This window comes from Castor canadensis, chromosome 10, assembly GCF_047511655.1.
Source record: "Castor canadensis chromosome 10, mCasCan1.hap1v2, whole genome shotgun sequence".
NCBI lineage: Eukaryota > Metazoa > Chordata > Mammalia > Rodentia > Castoridae > Castor > Castor canadensis.
In genome coordinates, this window is record NC_133395.1 from 88,308,376 (window position 1) to 88,324,588 (window position 16,213).

Sequence of the window (16,213 nt, forward strand, 5' to 3'; positions counted from 1 at the left end):
CGCCAGAGCTCCGGATGCCAGCGGCAGCTCCCCGTCCCGCTCAAAGGGAGGGAGGGCCGCCGCTGGCGCCCAGTCGCCTGTGCCACCCTCCGGGTCTCAAAGCACTCCTCAGTCAGCTCAAGGACCGGGGCCACCTGGCCTTCGGGGTCACATGGGCTTGGGCACGACGGAAGGGACCGCTTGCCCCCGTGCAACAGACATTCTCCCCGTGGACAACCTCAGGTGCCGGGACCCTCTGCTCCGCCTTGGAAAACCCACCTTCTGCAATGTATGCCCAACGCAATCAGGCCGAGCAGATTGACCCCCTCGGCCCGGCCCCAGTGTGTGATGGGGCTCTGTGCGTGAGGGCTTGCTCTTCCCCACCTACACCAGGCACGGCATCTAACACACACACACACACACACACACACCACGCAGAGACACCCAGACCACGCACGCACGCACGGGGACGCACCCTCCTCTCCCCCACCCCACACACGAGCAGCCGAAGGACAAGAGGGTATGGCTGGGGCCTGAGCGGGAACAAGCGAAGCCTTGGTTTGCGGCCCCTCGGCCAACTGCATCAGGATTTTTGTCTGGGCTCGGAGGCCAGAGGATCTCTGCCATTTGCTAGCAGGGCCAGGGATGGCAGGAGGGTGGGTACGGGGATCAGCCAGGGCCAGTTCTGCTGGCACGATCCTGTAGCACGTGGCCGCGTAGCACGGGGCCGGGTCTGAAGGAGGCCAAGCAGGGGCACAAGACCCAGCAGCGGCACAGGGAAGAGGCCCAGGGCACCCAGGAGCAGACGAGACCCGGGAGTCGTGCGTGCTTGGCGTGGCCGCGGGCCCCGTGACGCCCGAGGACTCGAGTGCTCAGCCCCGTGTAGTGGCCGCGAAGGCCTGCCTGGGAGAAACGCCCCGGGAGGCCGGCAGGAACCCGGGATCGGAAGGGATGTGGAGGGGCCCCGGGTCGGAGGAGATGGCTTTGGCTGTGTTTGGTTTTGTTTCTTCTTCCCAAGATCCCGGGTGTGAAAGGGGCCAGAGGTGAAGTCCTGGGCTGGAAAGCCTCACGATTCAGCCCCGCAGCCCCAGGCCCTGAGTGTGGAGGAGGGCGGAGCGGGTCGGCGAAGGGCGCGGCTGCCGTTTTCCTGATGGGCTGGAGGGGCAGTGGCGCTTTCCGGACGAAGAGGACCGGAAGGGTCCCCGAGACCTCCGCTGGGAGCCACGCACCCACCCAAGGATACGGCTCCAGGAGGCGACGGAGGAGGGCGGCTGCTTGCCCTGGCCCGAGCTGTGCGTCCCCCGCCTTGGCCACAGCAGTGGACATTCCCAGAAGAACAAGCGCCCGAGAGCACTGAGAAATTTTCCCCCGAGAAAACTTGACCCTCGTCCTGGCATCAGGACACCTCGGGAAGAAAGCCACCCAGCGGCCACCTGGGCGAGACCGGCTGCCCGAGCAGGCGCGCGGGGCCTCTGGCCGCTGGCCCCGGGCTGCCAGCCCCCACCCGGACTCCCAGCCGTGCCAGGAGAGCAGCGTGGAGACGCACGCCGGGGCCCTCGGCAGGCTCTTGGGGCTCCCGGAGGCGGCGGCTAGCGTCTACGGCCATACCACCCTGAACGCGCCCGATCTCGTCTGATCTCGGAAGCTAAGCAGGGTCGGGCCTGGTTAGTACTTGGATGGGAGACCGCCTGGGAATACCGGGTGCTGTAGGCTTTTGCTCCTCCCTCCCTCGCTGCTCCTTTTGTCTTCGGGGACTTCGCCACCACCCCCCCCACCACCACCACCACCCCCAGCACCACCACCACCACCACCACCACAACGACCCACCGTGACCACGACCCCGACCCCGTCCGGGCCACCCGCCAGACCCACGCACACCGAATCCTCACAGCTACGTCCCCGAATCCTCTCCCCTCCCCACACTCTCCTGGGGCGCGCGCCCGCGACACGGGTCACCAGCGAGGTTGGTCCCAGGCCACGTTGGGGACCGCTCCCCAACTGCCCTCCAGGCGGGCGGGGAGGGACGTGCGGAAGCCATGAGAAAGTGGGTCCTGCACCCCAGCGGGCCCCACAGCGGGACGCGCCACACCTGGGCTCGCCACAAGGTGGTGCACTGGGTCCAGGGCAAGACGCCAGGGGACAGAGAAGCAGGGAGCCTCAGTCGGGTGCTGCTCCACGTCGCGCTCCGTCGCTCAACCCAAGACAGGGCAGCCAGCGCGCGACCTCTACGTGGGATCCCGCCTCCCACGGCAGAGCCTGCGGTCACAGGGACAGAGGGCGCAGGCCGCCAGAGCTCCGGATGCCAGCGGCAGCTCCCCGTCCCGCTCAAAGGGAGGGAGGGCCGCCGCTGGCGCCCAGTCGCCTGTGCCACCCTCCGGGTCTCAAAGCACTCCTCAGTCAGCTCAAGGACCGGGGCCACCTGGCCTTCGGGGTCACATGGGCTTGGGCACGACGGAAGGGACCGCTTGCCCCCGTGCAACAGACATTCTCCCCGTGGACAACCTCAGGTGCCGGGACCCTCTGCTCCGCCTTGGAAAACCCACCTTCTGCAATGTATGCCCAACGCAATCAGGCCGAGCAGATTGACCCCCTCGGCCCGGCCCCAGTGTGTGATGGGGCTCTGTGCGTGAGGGCTTGCTCTTCCCCACCTACACCAGGCACGGCATCTAACACACACACACACACACACACACACCACGCAGAGACACCCAGACCACGCACGCACGCACGGGGACGCACCCTCCTCTCCCCCACCCCACACACGAGCAGCCGAAGGACAAGAGGGTATGGCTGGGGCCTGAGCGGGAACAAGCGAAGCCTTGGTTTGCGGCCCCTCGGCCATCTGCATCAGGATTTTTTCTGGGCTCGGAGGCCAGAGGATCTCTGCCATTTGCTAGCAGGGCCAGGGATGGCAGGAGGGTGGGTACGGGGCTCAGCCAGGGCCAGTTCTGCTGGCACGATCCTGTAGCACGTGGCCGCGTAGCACGGGGCCGGGTCTGATGGAGGCCAAGCAGGGGCACAAGACCCAGCAGCGGCACAGGGAAGAGGCCCAGGGCACCCAGGAGCAGACGAGACCCGGGAGTCGTGCGTGCTTGGCGTGGCCGCGGGCCCCGTGACGCCCGAGGACTCGAGTGCTCAGCCCCGTGTAGTGGCCGCGAAGGCCTGCCTGGGAGAAACGCCCCGGGAGGCCGGCAGGAACCCGGGATCGGAAGGGATGTGGAGGGGCCCCGGGTCGGAGGAGATGGCTTTGGCTGTGTTTGGTTTTGTTTCTTCTTCCCAAGATCCCGGGTGTGAAAGGGGCCAGAGGTGAAGTCCTGGGCTGGAAAGCCTCACGATTCAGCCCCGCAGCCCCAGGCCCTGAGTGTGGAGGAGGGCGGAGCGGGTCGGCGAAGGGCGCGGCTGCCGTTTTCCTGATGGGCTGGAGGGGCAGTGGCGCTTTCCGGACGAAGAGGACCGGAAGGGTCCCCGAGACCTCCGCTGGGAGCCACGCACCCACCCAAGGATACGGCTCCAGGAGGCGACGGAGGAGGGCGGCTGCTTGCCCTGGCCCGAGCTGTGCGTCCCCCGCCTTGGCCACAGCAGTGGACATTCCCAGAAGAACAAGCGCCCGAGAGCACTGAGAAATTTTCCCCCGAGAAAACTTGACCCTCGTCCTGGCAGCAGGACACCTCGGGAAGAAAGCCACCCAGCGGCCACCTGGGCGAGACCGGCTGCCCGAGCAGGCGCGCGGGGCCTCTGGCCGCTGGCCCCGGGCTGCCAGCCCCCACCCGGACTCCCAGCCGTGCCAGGAGAGCAGCGTGGAGACGCACGCCGGGGCCCTCGGCAGGCTCTTGGGGCTCCCGGAGGCGGCGGCTAGCGTCTACGGCCATACCACCCTGAACGCGCCCGATCTCGTCTGATCTCGGAAGCTAAGCAGGGTCGGGCCTGGTTAGTACTTGGATGGGAGACCGCCTGGGAATACCGGGTGCTGTAGGCTTTTGCTCCTCCCTCCCTCGCTGCTCCTTTTGTCTTCGGGGACTTCGCCACCACGCCCCCCACCACCACCACCACCCCCAGCACCACCACCACCACCACCACCACAACGACCCACCGTGACCACGACCCCGACCCCGTCCGGGCCACCCGCCAGACCCACGCACACCGAATCCTCACAGCTACGTCCCCGAATCCTCTCCCCTCCCCACACTCTCCTGGGGCGCGCGCCCGCGACACGGGTCACCAGCGAGGTTGGTCCCAGGCCACGTTGGGGACCGCTCCCCAACTGCCCTCCAGGCGGGCGGGGAGGGACGTGCGGAAGCCATGAGAAAGTGGGTCCTGCACCCCAGCGGGCCCCACAGCGGGACGCGCCACACCTGGGCTCGCCACAAGGTGGTGCACTGGGTCCAGGGCAAGACGCCAGGGGACAGAGAAGCAGGGAGCCTCAGTCGGGTGCTGCTCCACGTCGCGCTCCGTCGCTCAACCCAAGACAGGGCAGCCAGCGCGCGACCTCTACGTGGGATCCCGCCTCCCACGGCAGAGCCTGCGGTCACAGGGACAGAGGGCGCAGGCCGCCAGAGCTCCGGATGCCAGCGGCAGCTCCCCGTCCCGCTCAAAGGGAGGGAGGGCCGCCGCTGGCGCCCAGTCGCCTGTGCCACCCTCCGGGTCTCAAAGCACTCCTCAGTCAGCTCAAGGACCGGGGCCACCTGGCCTTCGGGGTCACATGGGCTTGGGCACGACGGAAGGGACCGCTTGCCCCCGTGGAACAGACATTCTCCCCGTGGACAACCTCAGGTGCCGGGACCCTCTGCTCCGCCTTGGAAAACCCACCTTCTGCAATGTATGCCCAACGCAATCAGGCCGAGCAGATTGACCCCCTCGGCCCGGCCCCAGTGTGTGATGGGGCTCTGTGCGTGAGGGCTTGCTCTTCCCCACCTACACCAGGCACGGCATCTAACACACACACACACACACACACACACCACGCAGAGACACCCAGACCACGCACGCACGCACGGGGACGCACCCTCCTCTCCCCCACCCCACACACGAGCAGCCGAAGGACAAGAGGGTATGGCTGGGGCCTGAGCGGGAACAAGCGAAGCCTTGGTTTGCGGCCCCTCGGCCAACTGCATCAGGATTTTTGTCTGGGCTCGGAGGCCAGAGGATCTCTGCCATTTGCTAGCAGGGCCAGGGATGGCAGGAGGGTGGGTACGGGGCTCAGCCAGGGCCAGTTCTGCTGGCACGATCCTGTAGCACGTGGCCGCGTAGCACGGGGCCGGGTCTGAAGGAGGCCAAGCAGGGGCACAAGACCCAGCAGCGGCACAGGGAAGAGGCCCAGGGCACCCAGGAGCAGACGAGACCCGGGAGTCGTGCGTGCTTGGCGTGGCCGCGGGCCCCGTGACGCCCGAGGACTCGAGTGCTCAGCCCCGTGTAGTGGCCGCGAAGGCCTGCCTGGGAGAAACGCCCCGGGAGGCCTGCAGGAACCCGGGATCGGAAGGGATGTGGAGGGGCCCCGGGTCGGAGGAGATGGCTTTGGCTGTGTTTGGTTTTGTTTCTTCTTCCCAAGATCCCGGGTGTGAAAGGGGCCAGAGGTGAAGTCCTGGGCTGGAAAGCCTCACGATTCAGCCCCGCAGCCCCAGGCCCTGAGTGTGGAGGAGGGCGGAGCGGGTCGGCGAAGGGCGCGGCTGCCGTTTTCCTGATGGGCTGGAGGGGCAGTGGCGCTTTCCGGACGAAGAGGACCGGAAGGGTCCCCGAGACCTCCGCTGGGAGCCACGCACCCACCCAAGGATACGGCTCCAGGAGGCGACGGAGGAGGGCGGCTGCTTGCCCTGGCCCGAGCTGTGCGTCCCCCGCCTTGGCCACAGCAGTGGACATTCCCAGAAGAACAAGCGCCCGAGAGCACTGAGAAATTTTCCCCCGAGAAAACTTGACCCTCGTCCTGGCAGCAGGACACCTCGGGAAGAAAGCCACCCAGCGGCCACCTGGGCGAGACCGGCTGCCCGAGCAGGCGCGCGGGGCCTCTGGCCGCTGGCCCCGGGCTGCCAGCCCCCACCCGGACTCCCAGCCGTGCCAGGAGAGCAGCGTGGAGACGCACGCCGGGGCCCTCGGCAGGCTCTTGGGGCTCCCGGAGGCGGCGGCTAGCGTCTACGGCCATACCACCCTGAACGCGCCCGATCTCGTCTGATCTCGGAAGCTAAGCAGGGTCGGGCCTGGTTAGTACTTGGATGGGAGACCGCCTGGGAATACCGGGTGCTGTAGGCTTTTGCTCCTCCCTCCCTCGCTGCTCCTTTTGTCTTCGGGGACTTCGCCACCACCCCCCCCCCACCACCACCACCCCCAGCACCACCACCACCACCACCACCACAACGACCCACCGTGACCACGACCCCGACCCCGTCCGGGCCACCCGCCAGACCCACGCACACCGAATCCTCACAGCTACGTCCCCGAATCCTCTCCCCTCCCCACACTCTCCTGGGGCGCGCGCCCGCGACACGGGTCACCAGCGAGGTTGGTCCCAGGCCACGTTGGGGACCGCTCCCCAACTGCCCTCCAGGCGGGCGGGGAGGGACGTGCGGAAGCCATGAGAAAGTGGGTCCTGCACCCCAGCGGGCCCCACAGCGGGACGCGCCACACCTGGGCTCGCCACAAGGTGGTGCACTGGGTCCAGGGCAAGACGCCAGGGGACAGAGAAGCAGGGAGCCTCAGTCGGGTGCTGCTCCACGTCGCGCTCCGTCGCTCAACCCAAGACAGGGCAGCCAGCGCGCGACCTCTACGTGGGATCCCGCCTCCCACGGCAGAGCCTGCGGTCACAGGGACAGAGGGCGCAGGCCGCCAGAGCTCCGGATGCCAGCGGCAGCTCCCCGTCCCGCTCAAAGGGAGGGAGGGCCGCCGCTGGCGCCCAGTCGCCTGTGCCACCCTCCGGGTCTCAAAGCACTCCTCAGTCAGCTCAAGGACCGGGGCCACCTGGCCTTCGGGGTCACATGGGCTTGGGCACGACGGAAGGGACCGCTTGCCCCCGTGCAACAGACATTCTCCCCGTGGACAACCTCAGGTGCCGGGACCCTCTGCTCCGCCTTGGAAAACCCACCTTCTGCAATGTATGCCCAACGCAATCAGGCCGAGCAGATTGACCCCCTCGGCCCGGCCCCAGTGTGTGATGGGGCTCTGTGCGTGAGGGCTTGCTCTTCCCCACCTACACCAGGCACGGCATCTAACACACACACACACACACACACACACCACGCAGAGACACCCAGACCACGCACGCACGCACGGGGACGCACCCTCCTCTCCCCCACCCCACACACGAGCAGCCGAAGGACAAGAGGGTATGGCTGGGGCCTGAGCGGGAACAAGCGAAGCCTTGGTTTGCGGCCCCTCGGCCAACTGCATCAGGATTTTTGTCTGGGCTCGGAGGCCAGAGGATCTCTGCCATTTGCTAGCAGGGCCAGGGATGGCAGGAGGGTGGGTACGGGGCTCAGCCAGGGCCAGTTCTGCTGGCACGATCCTGTAGCACGTGGCCGCGTAGCACGGGGCCGGGTCTGAAGGAGGCCAAGCAGGGGCACAAGACCCAGCAGCGGCACAGGGAAGAGGCCCAGGGCACCCAGGAGCAGACGAGACCCGGGAGTCGTGCGTGCTTGGCGTGGCCGCGGGCCCCGTGACGCCCGAGGACTCGAGTGCTCAGCCCCGTGTAGTGGCCGCGAAGGCCTGCCTGGGAGAAACGCCCCGGGAGGCCGGCAGGAACCCGGGATCGGAAGGGATGTGGAGGGGCCCCGGGTCGGAGGAGATGGCTTTGGCTGTGTTTGGTTTTGTTTCTTCTTCCCAAGATCCCGGGTGTGAAAGGGGCCAGAGGTGAAGTCCTGGGCTGGAAAGCCTCACGATTCAGCCCCGCAGCCCCAGGCCCTGAGTGTGGAGGAGGGCGGAGCGGGTCGGCGAAGGGCGCGGCTGCCGTTTTCCTGATGGGCTGGAGGGGCAGTGGCGCTTTCCGGACGAAGAGGACCGGAAGGGTCCCCGAGACCTCCGCTGGGAGCCACGCACCCACCCAAGGATACGGCTCCAGGAGGCGACGGAGGAGGGCGGCTGCTTGCCCTGGCCCGAGCTGTGCGTCCCCCGCCTTGGCCACAGCAGTGGACATTCCCAGAAGAACAAGCGCCCGAGAGCACTGAGAAATTTTCCCCCGAGAAAACTTGACCCTCGTCCTGGCAGCAGGACACCTCGGGAAGAAAGCCACCCAGCGGCCACCTGGGCGAGACCGGCTGCCCGAGCAGGCGCGCGGGGCCTCTGGCCGCTGGCCCCGGGCTGCCAGCCCCCACCCGGACTCCCAGCCGTGCCAGGAGAGCAGCGTGGAGACGCACGCCGGGGCCCTCGGCAGGCTCTTGGGGCTCCCGGAGGCGGCGGCTAGCGTCTACGGCCATACCACCCTGAACGCGCCCGATCTCGTCTGATCTCGGAAGCTAAGCAGGGTCGGGCCTGGTTAGTACTTGGATGGGAGACCGCCTGGGAATACCGGGTGCTGTAGGCTTTTGCTCCTCCCTCCCTCGCTGCTCCTTTTGTCTTCGGGGACTTCGCCACCACCCCCCCCACCACCACCACCACCCCCAGCACCACCACCACCACCACCACCACAACGACCCACCGTGACCACGACCCCGACCCCGTCCGGGCCACCCGCCAGACCCACGCACACCGAATCCTCACAGCTACGTCCCCGAATCCTCTCCCCTCCCCACACTCTCCTGGGGCGCGCGCCCGCGACACGGGTCACCAGCGAGGTTGGTCCCAGGCCACGTTGGGGACCGCTCCCCAACTGCCCTCCAGGCGGGCGGGGAGGGACGTGCGGAAGCCATGAGAAAGTGGGTCCTGCACCCCAGCGGGCCCCACAGCGGGACGCGCCACACCTGGGCTCGCCACAAGGTGGTGCACTGGGTCCAGGGCAAGACGCCAGGGGACAGAGAAGCAGGGAGCCTCAGTCGGGTGCTGCTCCACGTCGCGCTCCGTCGCTCAACCCAAGACAGGGCAGCCAGCGCGCGACCTCTACGTGGGATCCCGCCTCCCACGGCAGAGCCTGCGGTCACAGGGACAGAGGGCGCAGGCCGCCAGAGCTCCGGATGCCAGCGGCAGCTCCCCGTCCCGCTCAAAGGGAGGGAGGGCCGCCGCTGGCGCCCAGTCGCCTGTGCCACCCTCCGGGTCTCAAAGCACTCCTCAGTCAGCTCAAGGACCGGGGCCACCTGGCCTTCGGGGTCACATGGGCTTGGGCACGACGGAAGGGACCGCTTGCCCCCGTGCAACAGACATTCTCCCCGTGGACAACCTCAGGTGCCGGGACCCTCTGCTCCGCCTTGGAAAACCCACCTTCTGCAATGTATGCCCAACGCAATCAGGCCGAGCAGATTGACCCCCTCGGCCCGGCCCCAGTGTGTGATGGGGCTCTGTGCGTGAGGGCTTGCTCTTCCCCACCTACACCAGGCACGGCATCTAACACACACACACACACACACACACACCACGCAGAGACACCCAGACCACGCACGCACGCACGGGGACGCACCCTCCTCTCCCCCACCCCACACACGAGCAGCCGAAGGACAAGAGGGTATGGCTGGGGCCTGAGCGGGAACAAGCGAAGCCTTGGTTTGCGGCCCCTCGGCCAACTGCATCAGGATTTTTGTCTGGGCTCGGAGGCCAGAGGATCTCTGCCATTTGCTAGCAGGGCCAGGGATGGCAGGAGGGTGGGTACGGGGCTCAGCCAGGGCCAGTTCTGCTGGCACGATCCTGTAGCACGTGGCCGCGTAGCACGGGGCCGGGTCTGAAGGAGGCCAAGCAGGGGCACAAGACCCAGCAGCGGCACAGGGAAGAGGCCCAGGGCACCCAGGAGCAGACGAGACCCGGGAGTCGTGCGTGCTTGGCGTGGCCGCGGGCCCCGTGACGCCCGAGGACTCGAGTGCTCAGCCCCGTGTAGTGGCCGCGAAGGCCTGCCTGGGAGAAACGCCCCGGGAGGCCGGCAGGAACCCGGGATCGGAAGGGATGTGGAGGGGCCCCGGGTCGGAGGAGATGGCTTTGGCTGTGTTTGGTTTTGTTTCTTCTTCCCAAGATCCCGGGTGTGAAAGGGGCCAGAGGTGAAGTCCTGGGCTGGAAAGCCTCACGATTCAGCCCCGCAGCCCCAGGCCCTGAGTGTGGAGGAGGGCGGAGCGGGTCGGCGAAGGGCGCGGCTGCCGTTTTCCTGATGGGCTGGAGGGGCAGTGGCGCTTTCCGGACGAAGAGGACCGGAAGGGTCCCCGAGACCTCCGCTGGGAGCCACGCACCCACCCAAGGATACGGCTCCAGGAGGCGACGGAGGAGGGCGGCTGCTTGCCCTGGCCCGAGCTGTGCGTCCCCCGCCTTGGCCACAGCAGTGGACATTCCCAGAAGAACAAGCGCCCGAGAGCACTGAGAAATTTTCCCCCGAGAAAACTTGACCCTCGTCCTGGCAGCAGGACACCTCGGGAAGAAAGCCACCCAGCGGCCACCTGGGCGAGACCGGCTGCCCGAGCAGGCGCGCGGGGCCTCTGGCCGCTGGCCCCGGGCTGCCAGCCCCCACCCGGACTCCCAGCCGTGCCAGGAGAGCAGCGTGGAGACGCACGCCGGGGCCCTCGGCAGGCTCTTGGGGCTCCCGGAGGCGGCGGCTAGCGTCTACGGCCATACCACCCTGAACGCGCCCGATCTCGTCTGATCTCGGAAGCTAAGCAGGGTCGGGCCTGGTTAGTACTTGGATGGGAGACCGCCTGGGAATACCGGGTGCTGTAGGCTTTTGCTCCTCCCTCCCTCGCTGCTCCTTTTGTCTTCGGGGACTTCGCCACCACCCCCCCCACCACCACCACCACCCCCAGCACCACCACCACCACCACCACCACAACGACCCACCGTGACCACGACCCCGACCCCGTCCGGGCCACCCGCCAGACCCACGCACACCGAATCCTCACAGCTACGTCCCCGAATCCTCTCCCCTCCCCACACTCTCCTGGGGCGCGCGCCCGCGACACGGGTCACCAGCGAGGTTGGTCCCAGGCCACGTTGGGGACCGCTCCCCAACTGCCCTCCAGGCGGGCGGGGAGGGACGTGCGGAAGCCATGAGAAAGTGGGTCCTGCACCCCAGCGGGCCCCACAGCGGGACGCGCCACACCTGGGCTCGCCACAAGGTGGTGCACTGGGTCCAGGGCAAGACGCCAGGGGACAGAGAAGCAGGGAGCCTCAGTCGGGTGCTGCTCCACGTCGCGCTCCGTCGCTCAACCCAAGACAGGGCAGCCAGCGCGCGACCTCTACGTGGGATCCCGCCTCCCACGGCAGAGCCTGCGGTCACAGGGACAGAGGGCGCAGGCCGCCAGAGCTCCGGATGCCAGCGGCAGCTCCCCGTCCCGCTCAAAGGGAGGGAGGGCCGCCGCTGGCGCCCAGTCGCCTGTGCCACCCTCCGGGTCTCAAAGCACTCCTCAGTCAGCTCAAGGACCGGGGCCACCTGGCCTTCGGGGTCACATGGGCTTGGGCACGACGGAAGGGACCGCTTGCCCCCGTGGAACAGACATTCTCCCCGTGGACAACCTCAGGTGCCGGGACCCTCTGCTCCGCCTTGGAAAACCCACCTTCTGCAATGTATGCCCAACGCAATCAGGCCGAGCAGATTGACCCCCTCGGCCCGGCCCCAGTGTGTGATGGGGCTCTGTGCGTGAGGGCTTGCTCTTCCCCACCTACACCAGGCACGGCATCTAACACACACACACACACACACACACACCACGCAGAGACACCCAGACCACGCACGCACGCACGGGGACGCACCCTCCTCTCCCCCACCCCACACACGAGCAGCCGAAGGACAAGAGGGTATGGCTGGGGCCTGAGCGGGAACAAGCGAAGCCTTGGTTTGCGGCCCCTCGGCCAACTGCATCAGGATTTTTGTCTGGGCTCGGAGGCCAGAGGATCTCTGCCATTTGCTAGCAGGGCCAGGGATGGCAGGAGGGTGGGTACGGGGCTCAGCCAGGGCCAGTTCTGCTGGCACGATCCTGTAGCACGTGGCCGCGTAGCACGGGGCCGGGTCTGAAGGAGGCCAAGCAGGGGCACAAGACCCAGCAGCGGCACAGGGAAGAGGCCCAGGGCACCCAGGAGCAGACGAGACCCGGGAGTCGTGCGTGCTTGGCGTGGCCGCGGGCCCCGTGACGCCCGAGGACTCGAGTGCTCAGCCCCGTGTAGTGGCCGCGAAGGCCTGCCTGGGAGAAACGCCCCGGGAGGCCGGCAGGAACCCGGGATCGGAAGGGATGTGGAGGGGCCCCGGGTCGGAGGAGATGGCTTTGGCTGTGTTTGGTTTTGTTTCTTCTTCCCAAGATCCCGGGTGTGAAAGGGTCCAGAGGTGAAGTCCTGGGCTGGAAAGCCTCACGATTCAGCCCCGCAGCCCCAGGCCCTGAGTGTGGAGGAGGGCGGAGCGGGTCGGCGAAGGGCGCGGCTGCCGTTTTCCTGATGGGCTGGAGGGGCAGTGGCGCTTTCCGGACGAAGAGGACCGGAAGGGTCCCCGAGACCTCCGCTGGGAGCCACGCACCCACCCAAGGATACGGCTCCAGGAGGCGACGGAGGAGGGCGGCTGCTTGCCCTGGCCCGAGCTGTGCGTCCCCCACATTGGCCACAGCAGTGGACATTCCCAGAAGAACAAGCGCCCGAGAGCACTGAGAAATTTTCCCCCGAGAAAACTTGACCCTCGTCCTGGCAGCAGGACACCTCGGGAAGAAAGCCACCCAGCGGCCACCTGGGCGAGACCGGCTGCCCGAGCAGGCGCGCGGGGCCTCTGGCCGCTGGCCCCGGGCTGCCAGCCCCCACCCGGACTCCCAGCCGTGCCAGGAGAGCAGCGTGGAGACGCACGCCGGGGCCCTCGGCAGGCTCTTGGGGCTCCCGGAGGCGGCGGCTAGCGTCTACAGCCATACCACCCTGAACGCGCCCGATCTCGTCTGATCTCGGAAGCTAAGCAGGGTCGGGCCTGGTTAGTACTTGGATGGGAGACCGCCTGGGAATACCAGGTGCTGTAGGCTTTTGCTCCTCCCTCCCTCGCTGGTCCTTTTGTCTTCGGGGACTTCGCCACCACCCCCCCACAACCACCACCACCCCCAGCACCACCACCACCACCACCACAACGACCCACCGTGACCACGACCCCGACCCCGTCCGGGCCACCCGCCAGACCCACGCACACCGAATCCTCACAGCTACGTCCCCGAATCCTCTCCCCTCCCCACACTCTCCTGGGGCGCGCGCCCGCGACACGGGTCACCAGCGAGGTTGGTCCCAGGCCACGTTGGGGACCGCTCCCCAACTGCCCTCCAGGCGGGCGGGGAGGGACGTGCGGAAGCCATGAGAAAGTGGGTCCTGCACCCCAGCGGGCCCCACAGCGGGACGCGCCACACCTGGGCTCGCCACAAGGTGGTGCACTGGGTCCAGGGCAAGACGCCAGGGGACAGAGAAGCAGGGAGCCTCAGTCGGGTGCTGCTCCACGTCGCGCTCCGTCGCTCAACCCAAGACAGGGCAGCCAGCGCGCGACCTCTACGTGGGATCCCGCCTCCCACGGCAGAGCCTGCGGTCACAGGGACAGAGGGCGCAGGCCGCCAGAGCTCCGGATGCCAGCGGCAGCTCCCCGTCCCGCTCAAAGGGAGGGAGGGCCGCCGCTGGCGCCCAGTCGCCTGTGCCACCCTCCGGGTCTCAAAGCACTCCTCAGTCAGCTCAAGGACCGGGGCCACCTGGCCTTCGGGGTCACATGGGCTTGGGCACGACGGAAGGGACCGCTTGCCCCCGTGGAACAGACATTCTCCCCGTGGACAACCTCAGGTGCCGGGACCCTCTGCTCCGCCTTGGAAAACCCACCTTCTGCAATGTATGCCCAACGCAATCAGGCCGAGCAGATTGACCCCCTCGGCCCGGCCCCAGTGTGTGATGGGGCTCTGTGCGTGAGGGCTTGCTCTTCCCCACCTACACCAGGCACGGCATCTAACACACACACACACACACACACACACCACGCAGAGACACCCAGACCACGCACGCACGCACGGGGACGCACCCTCCTCTCCCCCACCCCACACACGAGCAGCCGAAGGACAAGAGGGTATGGCTGGGGCCTGAGCGGGAACAAGCGAAGCCTTGGTTTGCGGCCCCTCGGCCAACTGCATCAGGATTTTTGTCTGGGCTCGGAGGCCAGAGGATCTCTGCCATTTGCTAGCAGGGCCAGGGATGGCAGGAGGGTGGGTACGGGGCTCAGCCAGGGCCAGTTCTGCTGGCACGATCCTGTAGCACGTGGCCGCGTAGCACGGGGCCGGGTCTGAAGGAGGCCAAGCAGGGGCACAAGACCCAGCAGCGGCACAGGGAAGAGGCCCAGGGCACCCAGGAGCAGACGAGACCCGGGAGTCGTGCGTGCTTGGCGTGGCCGCGGGCCCCGTGACGCCCGAGGACTCGAGTGCTCAGCCCCGTGTAGTGGCCGCGAAGGCCTGCCTGGGAGAAACGCCCCGGGAGGCCGGCAGGAACCCGGGATCGGAAGGGATGTGGAGGGGCCCCGGGTCGGAGGAGATGGCTTTGGCTGTGTTTGGTTTTGTTTCTTCTTCCCAAGATCCCGGGTGTGAAAGGGGCCAGAGGTGAAGTCCTGGGCTGGAAAGCCTCACGATTCAGCCCCGCAGCCCCAGGCCCTGAGTGTGGAGGAGGGCGGAGCGGGTCGGCGAAGGGCGCGGCTGCCGTTTTCCTGATGGGCTGGAGGGGCAGTGGCGCTTTCCGGACGAAGAGGACCGGAAGGGTCCCCGAGACCTCCGCTGGGAGCCACGCACCCACCCAAGGATACGGCTCCAGGAGGCGACGGAGGAGGGCGGCTGCTTGCCCTGGCCCGAGCTGTGCGTCCCCCGCCTTGGCCACAGCAGTGGACATTCCCAGAAGAACAAGCGCCCGAGAGCACTGAGAAATTTTCCCCCGAGAAAACTTGACCCTCGTCCTGGCAGCAGGACACCTCGGGAAGAAAGCCACCCAGCGGCCACCTGGGCGAGACCGGCTGCCCGAGCAGGCGCGCGGGGCCTCTGGCCGCTGGCCCCGGGCTGCCAGCCCCCACCCGGACTCCCAGCCGTGCCAGGAGAGCAGCGTGGAGACGCACGCCGGGGCCCTCGGCAGGCTCTTGGGGCTCCCGGAGGCGGCGGCTAGCGTCTACGGCCATACCACCCTGAACGCGCCCGATCTCGTCTGATCTCGGAAGCTAAGCAGGGTCGGGCCTGGTTAGTACTTGGATGGGAGACCGCCTGGGAATACCAGGTGCTGTAGGCTTTTGCTCCTCCCTCCCTCGCTGGTCCTTTTGTCTTCGGGGACTTCGCCACCACCCCCCCACCACCACCACCACCCCCAGCACCACCACCACCACCACCACAACGACCCACCGTGACCACGACCCCGACCCCGTCCGGGCCACCCGCCAGACCCACGCACACCGAATCCTCACAGCTACGTCCCCGAATCCTCTCCCCTCCCCACACTCTCCTGGGGCGCGCGCCCGCGACACGGGTCACCAGCGAGGTTGGTCCCAGGCCACGTTGGGGACCGCTCCCCAACTGCCCTCCAGGCGGGCGGGGAGGGACGTGCGGAAGCCATGAGAAAGTGGGTCCTGCACCCCAGCGGGCCCCACAGCGGGACGCGCCACACCTGGGCTCGCCACAAGGTGGTGCACTGGGTCCAGGGCAAGACGCCAGGGGACAGAGAAGCAGGGAGCCTCAGTCGGGTGCTGCTCCACGTCGCGCTCCGTCGCTCAACCCAAGACAGGGCAGCCAGCGCGCGACCTCTACGTGGGATCCCGCCTCCCACGGCAGAGCCTGCGGTCACAGGGACAGAGGGCGCAGGCCGCCAGAGCTCCGGATGCCAGCGGCAGCTCCCCGTCCCGCTCAAAGGGAGGGAGGGCCGCCGCTGGCGCCCAGTCGCCTGTGCCACCCTCCGGGTCTCAAAGCACTCCTCAGTCAGCTCAAGGACCGGGGCCACCTGGCCTTCGGGGTCACATGGGCTTGGGCACGACGGAAGGGACCGCTTGCCCCCGTGGAACAGACATTCTCCCCGTGGACAACCTCAGGTGCCGGGACCCTCTGCTCCGCCTTGGAAAACCCACCTTCTGCAATGTATGCCCAACGCAATCAGGCCGAGCAGATTGACCCCCTCGGCCCGGCCCCAGTGTGTGATGGGGCTCTGTGCGTGAGGGCTTGCTCTTCCCCACCTACACCAGGCA

General features: G+C 67.8%; 7 non-coding genes across 7 annotated transcripts; all 7 read left to right on the forward strand.

Moving 5' to 3' along the window:
- Positions 1 to 1,573: 1,573 nt before the first annotated feature.
- Positions 1,574 to 1,692, forward strand: LOC141411871 (5S ribosomal RNA). Its single transcript, XR_012436711.1, has one exon. It is a non-coding gene; the product is annotated as a 5S ribosomal RNA (ribosomal RNA).
- A 2,144-nt stretch (positions 1,693 to 3,836) lies between these two features.
- On the forward strand, positions 3,837 to 3,955 carry LOC141411872 (5S ribosomal RNA). Its single transcript, XR_012436712.1, has one exon. It is a non-coding gene; the product is annotated as a 5S ribosomal RNA (ribosomal RNA).
- Positions 3,956 to 6,100: 2,145 nt separating this feature from the next.
- LOC141411873 (5S ribosomal RNA) lies at positions 6,101 to 6,219 on the forward strand. Its single transcript, XR_012436713.1, has one exon. It is a non-coding gene; the product is annotated as a 5S ribosomal RNA (ribosomal RNA).
- Positions 6,220 to 8,363: 2,144 nt separating this feature from the next.
- On the forward strand, positions 8,364 to 8,482 carry LOC141411874 (5S ribosomal RNA). The gene has a single exon (XR_012436714.1). It is a non-coding gene; the product is annotated as a 5S ribosomal RNA (ribosomal RNA).
- Positions 8,483 to 10,627: 2,145 nt separating this feature from the next.
- On the forward strand, positions 10,628 to 10,746 carry LOC141411875 (5S ribosomal RNA). The gene has a single exon (XR_012436715.1). It is a non-coding gene; the product is annotated as a 5S ribosomal RNA (ribosomal RNA).
- A 2,145-nt stretch (positions 10,747 to 12,891) lies between these two features.
- On the forward strand, positions 12,892 to 13,010 carry LOC141413423 (5S ribosomal RNA). The gene has a single exon (XR_012438215.1). It is a non-coding gene; the product is annotated as a 5S ribosomal RNA (ribosomal RNA).
- A 2,141-nt stretch (positions 13,011 to 15,151) lies between these two features.
- LOC141413279 (5S ribosomal RNA) lies at positions 15,152 to 15,270 on the forward strand. The gene has a single exon (XR_012438071.1). It is a non-coding gene; the product is annotated as a 5S ribosomal RNA (ribosomal RNA).
- Positions 15,271 to 16,213: the final 943 nt, after the last annotated feature.